This window comes from Chanos chanos, chromosome 10 (assembly GCF_902362185.1).
Source record: "Chanos chanos chromosome 10, fChaCha1.1, whole genome shotgun sequence".
In the NCBI taxonomy this organism is placed as follows: domain Eukaryota; kingdom Metazoa; phylum Chordata; class Actinopteri; order Gonorynchiformes; family Chanidae; genus Chanos; species Chanos chanos.
In genome coordinates this window covers 5,422,368-5,434,472 of record NC_044504.1, presented here as the reverse complement: position 1 = coordinate 5,434,472, position 12,105 = coordinate 5,422,368, and positions in this window count along the sequence as shown.

Sequence of the window (12,105 nt, the reverse complement as noted above, 5' to 3'; positions counted from 1 at the left end):
CTGTTCTAGGATTATGGATATGAACTGAGCTTCACACATTACAGGAACAAATGGGGGGAAAAAAATTCATTTGTCAAAAAAAAGTCTGTGCTTCATATATCAGCTGTGGTCAGAGACAGTTCTTAGCTCTCATGTAGGTTTTATTTGGGCTTCTAAACCTGTTTCAGTTTGTCTTTTTTTTCTGTGTGTGTGTGTGTGCGCGCGCGTGTGTGTTTGTGCGTGTGTGTGTGTGTGTGTATGCGCATGCATGCGCCTCCGTATGTGCGTGCGCGCACGTGCGTGTTGATCAGTGCCAATGCTTAAGTACAAACTGAGACTGCTCTTTGATTATGATTCTTATAGAATCGTATTATTTCAGACGTGTCTTTTTTTTTTTTAATTCCCTCTCTTATTTTGTTTTCTTTCTCTGTTGTGTTTGACTCTCTGTTGAAGTGAACTTTTACAAGTTGCAGAACTTTAGGACACCTGAACTTCAAACCTGAACTTCAAATAAGAATTTTCTTCTTATGTGAAAGTAATTTATTTTAAACGTCCCCACAACCCATCCCATTCTCCCTTCCTTTTTCTCCTCAGATTTGCCTTCTCTGTGTTGAATGAATTAGTAATGTGTGTAGTGTAATCTGGAAAGGACAGCAGAAACTCATAACATGTATACAATATATCTCTCCAGCTTGCACCTGGCTTAAGGGTGAGGGTGTTTCACAAACAATAACACTGACACCTTGTGTTCTTTCAGTAAAAAGGTGAACAAAGTGTAAAAGAAAATGACTGACTTCCTCCCACTGAACATATCTCTGTAGGGATGGTGCACCACTACTTGGTCTTGGTTTTGCAACAGTGTGCATTGGCTTTGAAAGCTTTGAAGTCTATGTGTCATAATCATGATCTACTAACATTTATAGTGACATGTGTGTTTATATGTATGTATGTGTATGCGTATGTGTTCGATTTGTAGATGTTTATGTTGTTCTCCTATTTTAAGCTGGTAATTTATTTCCATTTAGTGATCAGAAATTTAAAAAAAGAAAAGAAAGAGGAAGCGCCTGAAAACTGACAGGTGCCACATGTCTTACGCCAACCATACACCGCACTCATATATTCAAGCTATTAACCTGCAGCACTTCGTATTCTCATTAAAATGTGAATTTTTAAATAAATGAAGCATTGACACCTACGTACAGTCTCCGTATATTTTTCACTGCAACATAAGGTATTTCGCATCTTCTTTCCACATGCTTTGAACGAGTACAGCGGTTAGAAGCCATTGTATCATAGCAACTACAGCTGTGCTTGTGGGAGCTACTGCTTACAATTTAGGTGATGTACTTTTCGTCTCTGACGAACTATAGACAGTTATCAGACTGATAACGGACAGCTCTCTCCTACATTTTAGACATCTTATTGAAACGGAAGTAGCAATGTAGTGAACTGGTTAAGTCAGTTTAGCAGTGTCGTGTTTCCTGTAACGCATCAAACCGCAAGTCTGTCAATGTCGGTCGGTGTTTGCACGATGTTGTCTGAGAACAAATACCTACCGTCGCGCGCGCGGACCAAATCTGGCGTTGAAATGTAAAGAGGTATGCTGTCCAACACCTGGCGGGAGTGGATCACCCTCTTTCTCCTCTGTTCCGGTAAGTTTTGATGTAGTCATAGTGAAAGTAAAACAAATTGCAGGGGATTAACTGGAGGAATTCCTTTTCTTACACTGTGTGAGAGAGGAAGCTTAAAAGAGCATATCAACACAATTGTGTAGTACTTTTATATTCAACTTTTTAAAACTTGTATTTAAATCGTTAAGTATTATAAGCACGGCCGGACAGCATACGGGTATTCAAAGGTTAAACAGCCCATAAACATAATAGTGAAAAATCCAGTGAATGGTCTCAATGAAACAACTAATTTTTAATGAAACATTTGATGGGTTAACCCATCAAATTTTAAAATTTTAACGGTGGTTGTTAGAGGAAGTCAGCGTATCGCATAGGGGCGAGTTTATACAGAGCCCTGCGTGTTCAGGCAGTATTTCAAGAAGGGACCACTAGAAACATTTGCATTTAATTGTTCAGTTTTGTATGTGAACCACCTCCATTCATTGTCCCTCAGTCAAGCCTGGAGGCTTAGTTCTCAGTGCCTTTGTTCTCTATCTATATTTCAATACTAAGCCGGAGATTTCTTTCTCCTTCTGATACATTTCCGGTGTTAGAACGTTGCACCAACGTTTCTTTGACATTGTGGTAACGTCTCTTTCCAGTCTCAGCGTCTCTTCCTAGTCCGCAGAGCGCGTGGATGGATGCAGTGAACACGCGCTTTATCTTGCGTTGGGACTGGAATACATCACAACCCAGCGACAATATCACATTCACTGCCGACTATACCTTGTGAGCTAACGTGTTTTTTGTTTTTGTTTTTGTTGTTCTCAAATTTTACTCTTCCTACAAATAAATCTGTCAGAATTATTAAAGGTATTCAGACAAAAAACAAAGGGCACTCGGCTCAAAGTTGGATTTTTCCACAGTGCTAAAATAACCTGAGAGGTTACATACTTTTGTCTGTTCACATGATCCCATGAAACACTGCTTCTCTTTCATGCTCTCTTGTTTGACATCATTTTTCATACTTTCAAGCCCTTGTTTGACCTCTGAGTTACTGCAATTGCAGTAACTCCTCTCCTCTCTTTGACAGCTCTAATGGGGACTCGTACACAACAGTGTGTAATGGTTCGAGAATGCTCTGGTGTAACTTCTCTGGGTTGTATTTCCATGGGGCGTATATAATAAGGGTGAGGGCAGAGGCTGGTCTTGACAAGTCCAACTGGACCAGCATCAGGTTCATCCCCGACGAACATGGTAAGCAAGAGAAGAAAAAAAAAAGAAAAACGGGGTCGTCCTTCCTCTTACACTCCGTTCTCTCCTTCATTTATTTTTCTCTCTCTCACGCTTGCACCCTACCCCTCGTTTAACTCTCTCTCTCTCTCTCTTCTTGATTTCCACCAGATTCTGAATATTTGTATCGTACCACATGTGAATTTTGGCATTTGTTTTTTAAATATGATTTGATGAAAGAATAAAAATCTCAGCTGTTGTGTTATTTCAACATCTTTATGTCAGCACCGTCAGTAAAACCATGCAGCGTAAAATGTTGAGCCATTCAGTATTGCCATAATACACAAATACTCACGCATATAAACACACAATGCTTATTGAGTTTGTGAGGTCTCCCTTTACTGCAAAACCTAGTAGAGTAAAAACACTGTAATCGATGATAGTTTTGCATTGGCTGTCAGAAGTGGGAGCAGTATTATGAGTAACCGTGGTGAATCTGTGTGTGTGTGTGTGTGTGTGTGTGTGTGTGTAAAAGCTTTGCTTGGGCCGCCGCTTCATGTGGTGGTGGAAGGTGGCAACTGCATGTTAACTGTGACAATCACACCGCCAGAAAGCTATCCACTGCGTTTGAATTACCAGGTGGAATTCTGGGAAAAACTGAAGCACGAACAGGTATCTTTCAATCATATGTACAGATATATTCACATTCTCACACACACACACACACACACTCGCACATGGAGGAGAGGAAGGGCTGTTTTTTTCAGCTGGTGCAAACTGAAATATTGATGAATGTGTGCTGTCAATAATATAAAAAAATATAAAAATACATTTAAATTATGAGCAGTGATTAAATTTCTGTTTGTGTGTGAGAGTGAGAGAGTACATGCATGCGTGTGTGTGTGTCTGTATCTTTGGTTGAAAGCCAAATGTAGTTAACTTTTCTGTTTCTCTTACGCATATGGTCATAAAGCTTAGTAGTCCTATTTATTCTTGTGCTAAAAAGCAAATATATTATGATCACAGAGATCCATCACCCTTTGCACAGAATGGACAAGACTATTAGTACCATCAAGGTTTTCATCTGTGGGTTAGTTGCCTATACTGTGAGACTACAGACTAAAGACTGCCATCTAGTGTGTGTTTTCAGTAAATGTCTGCTAGCCCCAATCGGCAATGCTCAGATCTGATCTTAGTAGTTATCATGACTTCAACATGTAATTAAGGACTTCTTTCTACTGTTAAAACAGGGGTGTGTGTGTGTGTGTGTGTGTGTGTTCTCCAGCCAGTTAGAGACGTGCATTCATTGGTGGAAACAAAATCCAATCAGACATATAGACTTGAGGTCCTGGAATCTGCACGTCTGCTCTAGATCACTAGCATAGTCTGCCTGAGCGAGCACTTTAATTTAGCCAAACACAGACTTTGGGATCTGATTTGACAGTCTGCTGATTGTCACCTTTTCCTGTATGTTGCCATGGCGATGCCTACATTTACCTGCACTACTTCCTGTCTCTTTCTCACCTGCATTTTTCTTCATACTTACACATTATTCTGTCTCATATTCTCATGTTCTCTCCATACTCTCTGTTCCTGAGAAATACCATGCAGAATATGAATTGTCTCATGGTATCCTGGATCAACTCGAACCGTGGACAGCGTACTGTGTACGGGCCATGGCCTTGGACAAAAACCTGAATAAGATGAGCTCCTTCACACCAGAACAGTGTACACAAACTAAGGGTAAGAAGAATCCACTCTCTAGACTTCTGGTTTATTCTTATCTACATGTTTTTAGCTAATTTAACCTTTTCTTTCTTTCTTTCAAGCCCTATTGTCTGATCTTTCATTTGCAGTGAATGGTCTCAATGAAACAAAAACAAATTTAAGTAACGGAGTATATGTGAGGAAGGACTAAGTCTCTCTTGAGTCTCTTCCTGGCAGAACTGGTTGAGGAATTGTCGCACAGTGTAGGGGTGTGGTCTCTGTCAGGGAATCTCCTTGGCTCTCATTTACCAAGTATACATGCAGACACACAAAGTAAGTTTTGGGCCTCCCAAGAACATTATGTTAAAAAAAACAACTATTAGGTATCTTGTGAGATAGGTGGAAGAACACGGTTCGGTTCTCAAACCCTTTTGATTTTCCCCATGTTTTTGTTAAATCCCACCACCAGCTCATCTGAGCCAACTTAATGGGGAACTGATTAGTTCCTGTGACTTGCAGTGGGAGGGATTTTTGCCAGCCCCAAAGAAAAATAGAGAAGACACCAGTCAGACTCAAGACTTAGCTGAACAATGTAGTGACTGAAAAGGAACAAACTCATTGAGAAACACTTTTTCTCTCATTTTCTATACCCCTTTCTATACCCCTTTAAGGATTCTGACGAATTCCATCTTGCTTTATCATAACACATCTTCCTTCACATTAAGGTGATACACTGTTAGTGGGAGTGGCCAACTGTGCAGTGATCATCAGGCAATAAAGCAACTGAGACAGCTCACTAATGGAGATCCCTATTTTCAGTACACCAGTAAATATGCCAGAAATTTAGAAAATATCTTTTATGACGGGGCCCCATGGTTGTCGTATTATTTTGTCAACTCTTTTTTTTGGGGGGGTTTCTGGAGCGCACTGTTTTTAATAAAAGATTCCCCAAGGTAAGCACTGGGCATTTGCGTTTGTTGGTGAAACAATAAAAAGGTGCGGAGATGGATTTTGGTTGTAGTCTTCTTTATTGAGGCTCAGTGATGATACAGGCGAGGCGGGAGGGGAGAGGAGAGAAAACGCTCCTCCTCAGGGTTACTGAGTCTACATGATGTTACTACGACTAAGAGAGGAGAAGGGAGGAGCTGCTCCTTGCACACGAGATGTCACTTCGACTAAAGAAAAGAACTCCTTTGGCAGAGATGTACCCAAGCCACACAGGGCCTTTGATCATGCGATCCTTAGATAACAAGTACCTTTAACCCATATCCAAGAGAAAAAATGATTGTTTTCTGGTTTTCTGCTGGACCCTCTGGTTTATGACACCTATAAATGACCAGGTGCAAATGACCATCTATCTATGTGTGAAGGTAAAGATTTTATAAGTGTGTGCAAAGGCAAACACTTATGCATGCTTTGTGTGAGTCACATACAGTTCTCTTAATACCAGGGAAAACTCCTTGCTTGCTCCCACAGAAGTAAAGATGACATTATCTATTTTCTCTGCCCCTTTCAGGCCACACCTCAGACTGCACATGGATTACTCCTGTGTTGATCTGCGTTTGCCTTGTTACAGTAGCCTCCATCTCAAGCATCATTTACATCAAAAGAAAAAGACCATATCAAGACAAGAAAACCAGCAGTTTACTGGTAAGCGAGTCTTATGGTGTGTGTGTGTCCATTTATTTGTGATTTGCACCCGTTTCATTTATAATAATAATAATAATAATAATAAGTTTATTTAGAGCCCAGTATCACTATTTATAGTCTCAAAGAGCTTTACATGTCTATAAAAAAGTCAAATCAAAATGATATTATGCATAAGTTTGAGAAAATAGGTAAGTCTTTAGTCTCGTTTTAAAGGTATTGAGAGAGTTTGCCATTTCACTGCAGTTCTACCTTATTATGTTAAACTCTGGACTCACACCACTCCAAATACATCCACTAGTACTTACAGACTCTTCCAAGGTTCAGTCAGCTGCTGCTGAAGCCAGAAGAGGAGAACTGTTCTGCAGTGACGGTGCAGACACTTCAGATCAAGCAACAAAGACACCAAAGTGAGCAAGACCCACTGCAAGACCTGCCCCGGGCACCGGAGGAGCACTCTTTGATTGTTCAAAACCGCAGCCACAATGACAGCTCAGGGCACGACTCGGGCATAAGCTCAGGAGAGGACAGCACCGGAAGGCATGACTTCAGAGCGACCCAAAAGGCGACTGACTGCGTTACTGTGGAAACGGTTGTCACGGAAGCTCCAGTTCTGTAGAGGATACAGCAGGAAGTCACAACAGTGTCACTCTCTCACTTCACTCCCTCAGGTCATTTTAAATTCGGATGAAAACCCGAGTTGATAACGTGTATCTTCTGAATAAACTGTGTATTTTGCACTAAAAGAATAAGCTCTGTCTGTTAATGTAATTTATGTTTACATTTGCATTCACAATTAAATATTAAATTCTATGTCTTATCCACTGAAGATAAAGAATCAGTCAACTGCTTACAAATACCTGTTCAGATGATTACAGCCACTTGATCGACACTTGATAGTTTTTAAATCCCTGTTTGTAATAAATATGCATTGTTCATGCTCTTGCATCAATTCAGGCAGAGGAAGCGTTTCCTCTTGAAAGCAACATTCTTGAAGGTTTTTGATTCAGTCCAAATGGAAAACACCTGATTCTATCATTCACATGCTCCTGGTGACCTCGTTAGTTGAATCAGGTGTGTTTGTGCAAGTATGTTTGAAATGTTAAACTCGCACACACTGTGATAAATGCACGGGGGGTGTGCTTACAGATGCAGAAAAAAAAAAGTTACTCATACATTCGTGCTGAAACATGGAAGTTATCTGTCAGCTGTTTTGCCACTCAGGAAGTGATGATTCAAAAGCCCTAATAGACAACTTTCAAAATCAAGGTCTTGCATACTGTTAGTTATGGGGCAACCAGGAACTTGTCTTTTCCTTTGCACTTTGGCCTGGTTCAAAATCTAGATACTGACATATGTTCTCATGACTGCGAAGTGTTGGCAGAACAAGGTTGCCTAACTTCTCTCACAGGAAAAAGTTGTAAGTGTAGACTTCATAATGATATGACAGAAAACCCGTCTGAATGATAGAAAACCACATTCTTAAGAAATGAGTGATAGAGTTAACAGGAAAAGTGGAGGAACTGAGCCCAAAAAAAAAAGTTTTTCTTTGGTTCGGGGATGGGCGCACAGTGATGCAGTGGGTGGCACTAGTCACCTCACAGCAAGAAGGTCCTGGATTTGATTCTGTGTGGAATTTGTATGTTCTCCCCATGTCTGCGTGGGTTTCCTCCAGCAGGTCTGGTTTCCTCCCACAGTCCAAAGACATGCAAGTCAGGCAAATTGGAGATATTAAATTGCCCCTGTGCATGAATGTGTGTGTCTGCCCTGTGATGAACCAGCAACCTGTCTAGGGTGTTTCCCTGCCTTTTGCCCAGTGAACACTAGGCTCCAGAAGCCCCATGATCCTAATTAGAATAAGTGGCTTAGATAATGAGTGAGTGAGTGGGTGGTTCAGGGATGATAAAAAAAAATAAAATAAATAGTTTTAGCTGACACTAGTATCAGCATTAGAAACTATACACATGAGGGACTTCTTAACAAGTCTCACTGCACAGAATTGTGACACAGAGGTGTTAGGGACACATATGTGGAAAAAAAAAAATACATCGAAATATTTTGAGAAAATAGTCAAAAGTTGTAAGATTTAAGTAAAAATAAACCCTTTTTGGGGGGGGGGGGGGTCAGAACAAACTCCTGAGAAACAAATCAAAAGACTGCTTTTCTGAAGTCTAGTGAGGTTGTGCAGGTGCAGAGACGCTGAAAACGGGAAGGTCAAAAACCATCGATTCTCTGTAAGGAGGAACACGCCGACACTTTTGCAGAAAATGTATTTACGGACGGACGTAGCACGTCATGACCGTCTGGTGTTCAGAGAAAGCAACGTGTGCAGTGTTGAATAAATCTCTTTCAAGGTCTGCGGGACGATGGCCGTTTCTCCGTAGTTTTCTTGGACAAAAAGTCTTACCCAGTTTTGCTTCCTCTAAACTCGCCCATGAGCAGCTGGCCCTGTAGATTTCTATCTCTCTTTTACAGTGACACGCAGGCCTACGGTATATAGGCCCATTTTAAATTGGGCCGGTATGATAATACATCATCTGAAAAGCTGACCTAATGAATAACTCAAAACGCATTGAGCTACATTTAAAAAAAAATACATGTCAAATAACTTTCAACGAACTTTCAACTAACTGGTAAACCACTGCATGTATTAATATATAGACTCTTACAGTGAAGAAACAGGGCCATTAACAGCTATTACAAAGCTGCCATATATCTAGTACTTGATCCATGGAAATTAGTGCTGTCCTGCTGTCCTAGTGCTGATGACAGGGCACCTGTTTTCTATTCTACATAACAAGGCCAAACTTGGAGCTTCGGCAAGTGAGACATCAGATAGGGTCAGTTCCACACAAACCAAGGATTGTTACAATGTGCCACATTACAAGCGCAGCAAAATCCCAGTGAAGGACATTCAGGATAACTAAATGTAACAAAGACCCTGTTTAGAAGTTTCTGCAAAAAAGACACAAGCTAATGCAGCAGGTAGAGCTATTGGTACCACCAGGTTGCATACTTAAGTGGAGCAGGTAGTTGCACAGGCAATGAAAGAGACTCTTGTCTTGGGTCATGCAATGCATGACATGAAGAAGCCAGAGGATTGTTTTAAACTGCTCATTGCAAAAGGCGACAAGATCCATTTGTCTGTTGCCTGAGCTGACATGCGGAAGCAATGCCAACTGCTCTTCTTTTATTGATTATTTTACCAGTTCTTAATTACTGTTTCTTTAACTATTTATTTTATTGTGACCAGTCCCGTTTTAACGGGCTTCTCAGTGATTATTTATTGTTATTAAGAAGGTCGCTCGTCCACACATTTTATCGTTTGTTTTACATTTTGTTTCACATTTTTAAGGCCTTCCCAGGGCAGCCTTGCCAGCTGCGTTTTTGTTCTACCGCCAAAAAATTATAGAAGTGTGTGTGTGTGTGTGTGTGTGTGCGTGCGTGCGTGCGTGCGTGCGTGTGTGTGTATGTGTGTGCGTGTGCGTGCGTGTGTGTGTGTGTGACAGCGTGAGGGGCAGCGAGAGTAAATGATAGTTTTATATCAGCCTGTATTGCGTCACTCTTCCACGTGGTTGCCGTGACCTTTACCGTGTGCTGTGCTTCACTCTCAGAGTGGTTACATTTTACATTGTGTGCTGTGTGACTCTAAATCTAGTGTGGTTGCAGTGAACTTTTTTGATGTGCTATGTATCACCCTTCAAACTTGTGAGGTTGCAGCGAACAGGTATGTGTGCTGTGCATCACTCTTTCATACTCTTGCTTACATCACGCTGGTAATGACATCCACAACCGGGGTAGAAGTGGAAACGCAAATTGGCCATGCATTGTTTTATTTTAATTAGCCCTGCTCAACTCAATATTCTTACTAAATACTGTACCATTGCCCATTGTTGTCATCAATTATTTGATAACCTGCAGAGTCTCCCCTTCACTCCCAGTGCCCAAGTAAGGTGTGGCGTAGTCTTTGGCCCTTAGGGGGGCGCTACACTAATCAGTGGAACAATTAGACTTAAGTTACTGATGAGGAGATAGATAGGAATATTGCCATTATCACTTTATTGCCAATGGTCAAAATGGCTGGATCAGATAATGCTTTGATAATGTCATGAATGGAGTTTGCATGGCATATTGTTACACATCTTGCATGAACAGGAAAAATTTATGGACAGCTCTTCAAAGGTATATGGCAGTCTGCCAGTCCAGGATCTGTTCCATCTTCTGCTTGTGGACCAGATCTAATCTCCCGGTCTGACACATTAAACACATGGTTCACAATGGGCTCAGTCACGACACATCAGAGATGAGAGGTGCTGATGCAGCTCGGCCCAGGTCACCACCTTCGCGATGGCTATCGACTCTGCTGGGAGCATCACCTTCCCGCTGCTGGCTATCAGCCTCATTTTCACTGCATCCACTGGAATGGTCTTCTCCGTCGCCATCTCCTGCACCACTGGCACGGGCACTGCAAGACTCTGACACAAGCTCTCCGCTCTGTTCCCTTTGACAGGTCGCTTTGTAAAATGCCAGTCTGCTAAGGCTGACACTACCATATACTGTGCCAGTGGTAATGCCCTCAACGACTGTGTTTTGTCAGAAATCCCACAGTTCAAAATCAAAGTGTCCTTCAGGGCCTTTAGTAATTGTCCATTTGAGGAAAAGCATTTTTCAAAAATTTCATTTACACCAGGACTTAGGTGCCCATAATGGAATTAGGGGCGAGTATGATTAGACAGAGTAGTAGTGGACTGAAAGAACAAAGTTTATACTCCTGCATCAGTAGTTCGAGAGTTCAACTTGTTTTTTTTATTAATATTAATTCATATTCCTGCTCCTATTCCTGTGTGTGTCTAATGCCAAAGAGTATGTTTCACTCTCCCCTTTTTAAGCAAGTTGGGTACATTTTCATAATTAATGATATCAGATTCATTATGAATCGTGGCGGGAAACACAGCTGCTGTTACCATTCTCCTTTAAGTATTATACACCTATACTCTATACATTATAAATCAGCGGGCTGATCACGTTTAGTAATATGAAAATGACTCAGCGTTGCACATGGTGGTGCAGTGGGTAGCGCTGTCCCTGCACAGCAAAAAGGTACCCAGTTAGGTTCCCGGCCGGGCGGCCAGGATCCTTTCTTTGTGGAGTTTGCATGTTCTCCCTGTGTCAGCGTGGGTTTCCTCCGGGACCTTCCACAGTCCAAAGACATGCAGGTCAGGTGAATAGGAGACACTAAATTGCCCCTAGGTGTGAATGTGTGTGTGTGTCTGCCTGTGATGGACTGGTGACCTGTCTAGGGTATTTCCCCACCTTTCATCCAGTGAGCGCTGGCATAGGCTACAGCACCCAGCGCCCCTAAATAAGATAAGCAGCTTTGAAAATGAACAAATGAATGAATGAAGGAAGGACTGAGCATTTTTAGTTAGGGGATATGGTGCATTTATGGTGCCATCTAGTGGACAAATTAATGTACTGCATCCTGTGTGTGCAATTTGCCTTTATTACCTGCTGACATAATTAACCACAATAACAATATATGTAAGAAGTGATTGTTCCCTGTTTATTTGTGACTATAACAAATAATTAGTCTACTGTTACCCCCCGCCCCCACACACAAAATCTTTCATTAAACTGGACTGTACCTGACCCTGCCTTGTGTGTTCAGGTGTGAGTGTAACCGCTCTGCGTTGTGTATACCACTGGACTTGAACCGGTGACCCTTGGGATGGGAGGCAGGCGTGCTAGCAAGGAGGCTAAAACCCATGGGCGCCAGCATCAGTCGCTAGTACGCCTCTTAAGGGGTCAGGGGAGTGAGGTACACTCACTGCGCAGCATTCTACTCGCTGGCTACCGTTACACGAGCACCAGAATTCGTGTGTTGACCCACTTACAGTCCCGCCTACCATCTTCATGGTGGGTATTCAGC